Source organism: Choloepus didactylus (assembly GCF_015220235.1).
Source record: "Choloepus didactylus isolate mChoDid1 chromosome 26 unlocalized genomic scaffold, mChoDid1.pri SUPER_26_unloc1, whole genome shotgun sequence".
Classification (NCBI taxonomy): Eukaryota; Metazoa; Chordata; class Mammalia; order Pilosa; family Megalonychidae; genus Choloepus; species Choloepus didactylus.
The window spans coordinates 1,564,610-1,570,528 of record NW_023637614.1 but is presented as its reverse complement, the minus strand read 5'-3'; the positions used below and the strand labels follow the sequence as shown (position 1 = coordinate 1,570,528).

The 5,919-nt window shown below is 38.2% G+C and overlaps 1 pseudogene; it reads right to left on the bottom strand.

Moving 5' to 3' along the window:
- Window positions 1–768: 768 nt before the first annotated feature.
- LOC119525709 lies at window positions 769–1,966 on the bottom strand (annotated as a pseudogene).
- Between the last annotated feature and the right edge of the window lie 3,953 nt (window positions 1,967–5,919).

Genomic DNA, 5,919 nt, shown 5'->3' with positions numbered 1-5,919 from the left:
CTGTGGATTGGTAATATAAGAAGAGAAAAAGCTTTTTATTTGGAAAATTCATTCATTTGAATTAAATACTAAGTATCAAAATCAAGAAACTATTTTGCATGTTTTCCCAGCTATTGCATTTCCTTGTGCTATCTGCATGTCTTTGTTTCTCAGCTATAGATGAGAGGATTTTGAGGAGGAGGTAACAGTGTAAATCACAGATGGCAATTTCATTGATGATAAATATTTGAGATTTTTGCTAAATTTATGTAATAATCCCAGAAAAGTGGTATATTGTTATGGTGTGGTGGGCAGGCAAGTTGAAAAATGTATTCTGCCCTTTGTAGATGCATTTCTTTGAAAAGTGGAAAATATATGAACCTAAGAAACAGCTCTTAAAAAACAAAAATAAAAGAAAAGCTAAGAATAATAAATATATCTTCTAAAATACTTCCCAAAGAGCATGAAAGTTTTAGCAGTGACTGAACATCACAGAAGAACTGATGCATTATACTGAGCCCACAGAACTGACAGAGAACATACCTGCTACAAGAATGTAGCCATTGGCACATCCACTAAGCTATGATACTTTTACTATCTCCATACAGGTGTCTTTATTCATAATTCCTTCATAGTACAGAGCATGGCAGATGACATCACAGTGGTCATAAGACATCACTGTAAGCAGGAAAAAAATTGTGCTCCCAAATTAATAATAAGAAACACTTGTTAGGCACATCTTAGAAAGGAGATGGAATGACTCTTGGTCACAGTGTTGGTCAGATGGATTTAAGAACAGTGCCAGAAATGATTGGGAAATGTGAGAATGTTATATTTATCATAGACTTGACATGAGACACAGCCCTGCCGTATTCTGTGCATGCCAATTGACATCCCAAGGAATTTTGATTTGGTCAATATGTGGGCATTGAGTTGTATATTTTTGCTAAGGCACTTAGCATAAAAGACTGAAATGGGTAGATCATGGGAAGCCAGATAAGCCATGAATGTCACACTCTTTTTGGAAATCCAGGGAACTGGTGCTTCAAAAACTGGTTCTGTGTTCTCTTTAGTGTTGTTTGCTAATGTCCAATGACACCAAAAGATTTTGACCACAATACAGTTGGATGGCTTTTTGGCAACTGATTATTTTATTTCTGCATGAAAGTGTGAGAGGTACCATTGCACAACCTAATCAATTTGATCCCTGGGATTGTTGTGGTCTCCAATGTTCACAAACAGGCCTGGATATGCAAAATATCTGGATACATCTCTAAAAGATCATTCAAGAATAAATATTGGAAGAACTACGTTAGTAAGATCTATGCCAAGCCTAACTTGTGAAAAGTGATGCTCTTGTGCTCTTCCCCGGACCCTACCTTTCCTTTCCCATCTCTGTCATGATGTAAACTGAAGAGGTCAGCACCACTGTCCCATTGTTATTTGGATGCTTTAGATTACTTTCTGAGTTGCTATGTATCAAAACAGAGGCAGATCCAGAGGAATATATTAAGTGCTTTTGGGATGAGCCACTTTGATGGAATTCAAGGGCATCATAGTATTCATCTTCACTGTTAGAATGAAAGAACCCTGGGACTGTATTTGGAGACAAGTTGGCATGGCCTTGAGACATTAGACTGCTGCTAGGTGGTGAGTGTCCACTGCCCATACTATTTGGTGTTGAACTGAGATGATGCCCTAGGGTAGCTAAGACAGGTCCACCTGGTAGGGAAATGGACTCTTCTTTGTCTTACACAACTGAACAATTTCTGAAGGTAAGACAGTCTAAGAAGACATTGGGCTGATCACAGGTTCCAAGGGACAATGTTGAAATACTGCATCGATGGTATTAATAGTACTTATATTTCCATATGCTTGCTTCTCCACATTACACTGGTCTTACATTATGCAGCAACTCAATGCAGTGTTTAATTGATTCTACCATGATATTTGTTGTCTCTTTGTGAGTTTCAGTTTTCTTTCTCTGTTCATTACTGGAGTCCTTAAGAGAGGTTAGAGTTGACACATTGCCAGTCACTGGGAGATGCAGACAGAATGATATTTGGAGATGCTAAGATAAGAGACGAAACCCAGTGTTTGCTCCAGAGAAGCTAAGAGAGGACCCCCAGATGCTTAGAGAGAAACACCCTGAAAGAACAATCAGGGAGGCACAGGAGCTGAGAGAGAGAAGCAAAGAATGAACGACAGACAGAGAAGTGTTGGAGAAATCAATTTTGAAGCTAGAACCCAGGTGCAGAGAGCAAGCAGACATCAACCAAATGCCTGCCCAGTTGACAGAGTGTTCCAGGTGTCACTGGCCTTTCTTAAGTGAACATATCCTCTTGATGATGCCTTAGTTTGAACACTTTTCTTCTCTTAGAACAATAAACTTTTTTGCTAATAAACACTCTGTGTAAAATCCAATACATTTTTGATATTCTGCACCCAAGTGGCTTTAGCAAAGCAGAACACCTTATATTCCCTTAAGTAATTGATTTGATTTTTTAATTGATTTAACAGGTCTTTTTAAACAACTTTTATTAGTTGTTTCAACTCTTGCATCTTGTTTGAAGTGCTAGTTTGTCCCTTTGACTGGGCCATAGCTTCAATTTTCCTTTTGAGCTTTTAATTCATTGTTGTCCAGGCATCTGGTTTTCCTTGATTAAATTATTGTTGTGGTTGTTTTCACTCTTTTAACTACTGTTTTCATGACTTGTTTTATTCTCTATCAACTCTTTTCTGTTCAGTTCAACTTATTCTGGACTTCTAGCATAGTTTTTATTTTACTGATCAGAATTTTTCAGCTCTTGTGTTTTGGTTCTTGCCCTGTCTATATGGAACTTATTTTTGTAAGGGGGCTCTATCCAGATATGATTGACCCCACTCAGATTTTCACAGTTCAGACAGGCCTAGGTCTCAGGAATTTTGTGTAGTCAGTATCAAGTTTCCCTGAGGATGAGATCCAGAAGTTTGTCAGACTTTCCCATTAGGCCTCTACACTTACACTCAGTAATTTTCATTTGCCACCCAGCAGGTGGCACTTCTCAGCCCACAGTTCCCACACCAGGGTAAAAATATATGGGGCCTTTAATTATCAGCCTGTCCTTGCCAGGAGCCTGGTGGAAGTAGAAGGCCAGTTTAAGCTGTTTTTTCCCATCCCTTGTTTTCTTTTTTTAATTTTATTTTGAAATAAATTCTAACTTACAGTAACAGTTGCAAAAACAATACAAAACCCATACACAGAACCCCAGAATACCTCAACCCCTCTCCCCTGATACCCCAATCCACCAACTTTAACATCCTATCACACCACCATTTCTTCCTTTCCCTCCCTCACTACCTCCCTCCCTATCATCTATCATTAATTTCTCTGTCTTCTGAACATATAAGAGCAAGCTGCACACATCCTTGAACAAATATAATTCACATATACAATTCTCAATAACAAGAACATTCTTTTATGCAATCCCATTAAGTGCAGCTAAGAAGTTCAAGAAACTCAACATTGATACAAAGCTTACATTCTATACTTCCTTTTCTTTTTCTTATGCCCCAACTGTGTCCCTTTGAGTATCCTCTCCTCCATCTTCAGATCCCATCCAGGATCATCCTTGGTATTTACTTGTCATTGCTTATTTAGACTTTTTATTTTATTTTTTTTTCAATTGTGGAAACATATATACAGCCTAATTCTTCTGATTTGAACCCCTCCCTAGCATTCTATTACTGGGATTAATCACATTTAGAATGTTGTAAAGCTATCACCTTCCCATCATCCATTACTAGAAATTTCTTTTCACCCCAAACAACAACCCTACACTCATTTCTTAACTCCCCATTCCCCTTCCCCCACTTCTCATAACCCATACTCTATTTTTCATCTCTATGGTCATATTCTCTGATAATTTCTTTGTGTGTACTGTGGGGCTTAAGTTTAACCTCTTAAATCTATAACAATCTTGTTTTTCTTTGATACCAACTTAACTTCAATAGGACATGTAAACTATTGTTACTATACTCCTCCATTCCCCCAATTTATGTAGTTCTTGTCAAAAATTACAAATTTTACATTGAGTCCAAAACCACTGATTTTTCATTAGAGTTTATGTATTTTATATCTTCTAGGAAGTAAATAGTGGGGTTACAAATAAAAAATTATTGACTTCTGTTTGTATTCCATTGTGGACAGAGAATGTGCTTTGAATATATTCAATTGTTTTGTTTTTCTAAATTTATTGAGGCTTGTTTTATGTCTCAGCATATGGTCTATTCTGGAGAAAGATCTGTGATCATTAGAGAAGAATGTGTGCCATGGTTATTTGGGATGTTATGATCTATATATGTCTGTTAAATTTTTCTATATATCTCTCTCCTTTCTTTGTTTCTCTGTTGGTAAGCTTACCTTTAGTATCTGAAGTAGGGCAGGTCTTTTATTAGCAAAATCCCTCAGCATTTGTTTGTCTGTGAAAAATTTAAGCTCTCCCTCAAATGTGAAGGAGAGTTTTGCTGCATAAAGTATTCTTGGTTGGAAATTTTTCTCTCTCAGAATTTTAAATATGTTGTGACACTGCCTTCTCACCTCCATGGTGGCTGCTGAGTAGTCACTACTTAGTCTTATGCTGTTTCCTTTATATGTGGTGAATTGCTTTTCCTTGCTGCTTTCAGAACTTGCTCCTTCTCTTCAGTATTTGAGAGTCTTATCAGAATATGTCTTGGAGTCGGTATATTTGGATTTATTCTATTTGGAGTTCACTGGTCATTAATGCTTTGCATATTTATATTGTGTAGGTTTGGGAAGTTTTCCCCAACAATTTCTTTGAATACTCTTTCTAGACCTTTAGCCTTCTCTTTCCTTTCTGGGACACCAATGAGTCTTATTTTAATTTTATTCTCCAGTCCTTCTTTTGTTCTTTCATTTTCCATTCTGTGGTCATCGAGGACACTGAGTCATTGATCAACTTCCTCTAATCTTGTACTATGAGCATCCAGTCTTTTTAATTTGACCAAAAATTTATTTCCATAAGATCTTCTATTTTTTTGTTTACTCTTGCAATTTCTTCTTTATGCTCTTCTACGGTCTTCTTTATGTTCTTTATATCCTGTGCCATGCTTTCACTGTTTGTTTTTAGGTCTTTGATTAATTGTGCCAAGTACTGTGTCTCTTCTGATCTTTTGATTTGGGTGTTTGGGTTTGGGTTCTCCATCTCCTCTGGTTTTCTCATATGCTTTAAGATTTTCTGTTGTTTTTGGCCTCTTGGCATTTGTTTTACTTGATAGGGTTCTTTCTGGATATAAAATATACCAATCTCTAATTTGTCAGATCTACAGCTTGGTGGCATATACTTTCTCTAATTAGCCAGCAGATGGCATCTGTGAGTCTCCTATTCCCCTCAAGTGAGTTGTTCATGACTTTGTCTTTGTGTTGTGTGGGGATCTGATTTTTGTGGGGTTCAATTTGTGCACTAAGTTTGAGTGTCTTGTTGGTGCTGAATGTGGGGCATCTGTCTGTGTGGTTAGGGAGGCAGGGCAGCTTTAATAATCAAACCTCCCAGGTGTTCCCAGAGATTTAAGGCTGTTGCAAGAGTCTCAGCCTTCATTTCAGTCTTGCCACAGATTGTCTGTCACTGAATCACAATTCCTTGGTATTGGTGTAGGGTTCCTGGGATTTCTGAGAGGGTCACCCTTCCCAGCCATGCTCTTCCAGGACCTCTGCTGAGGGAAGGCTGTGCCACATCACAAGTGTGCACTAGCTTCCAGGGAAGCCCTAGGCTGCTAGTCCATGCAGGGGCTGTCCCAGCCTGCTTTTAAGATGGTTGAATGGGGTATGTTCATTTACCCCTTTTTGCAGAGCTCCAGCTTCCCAGCTCTGGGACAATTAGCTGTGGGTGCACTAAAGGCCACTGTCCATGGCCAATATTGTGGTGTGTGTATGATGATCTG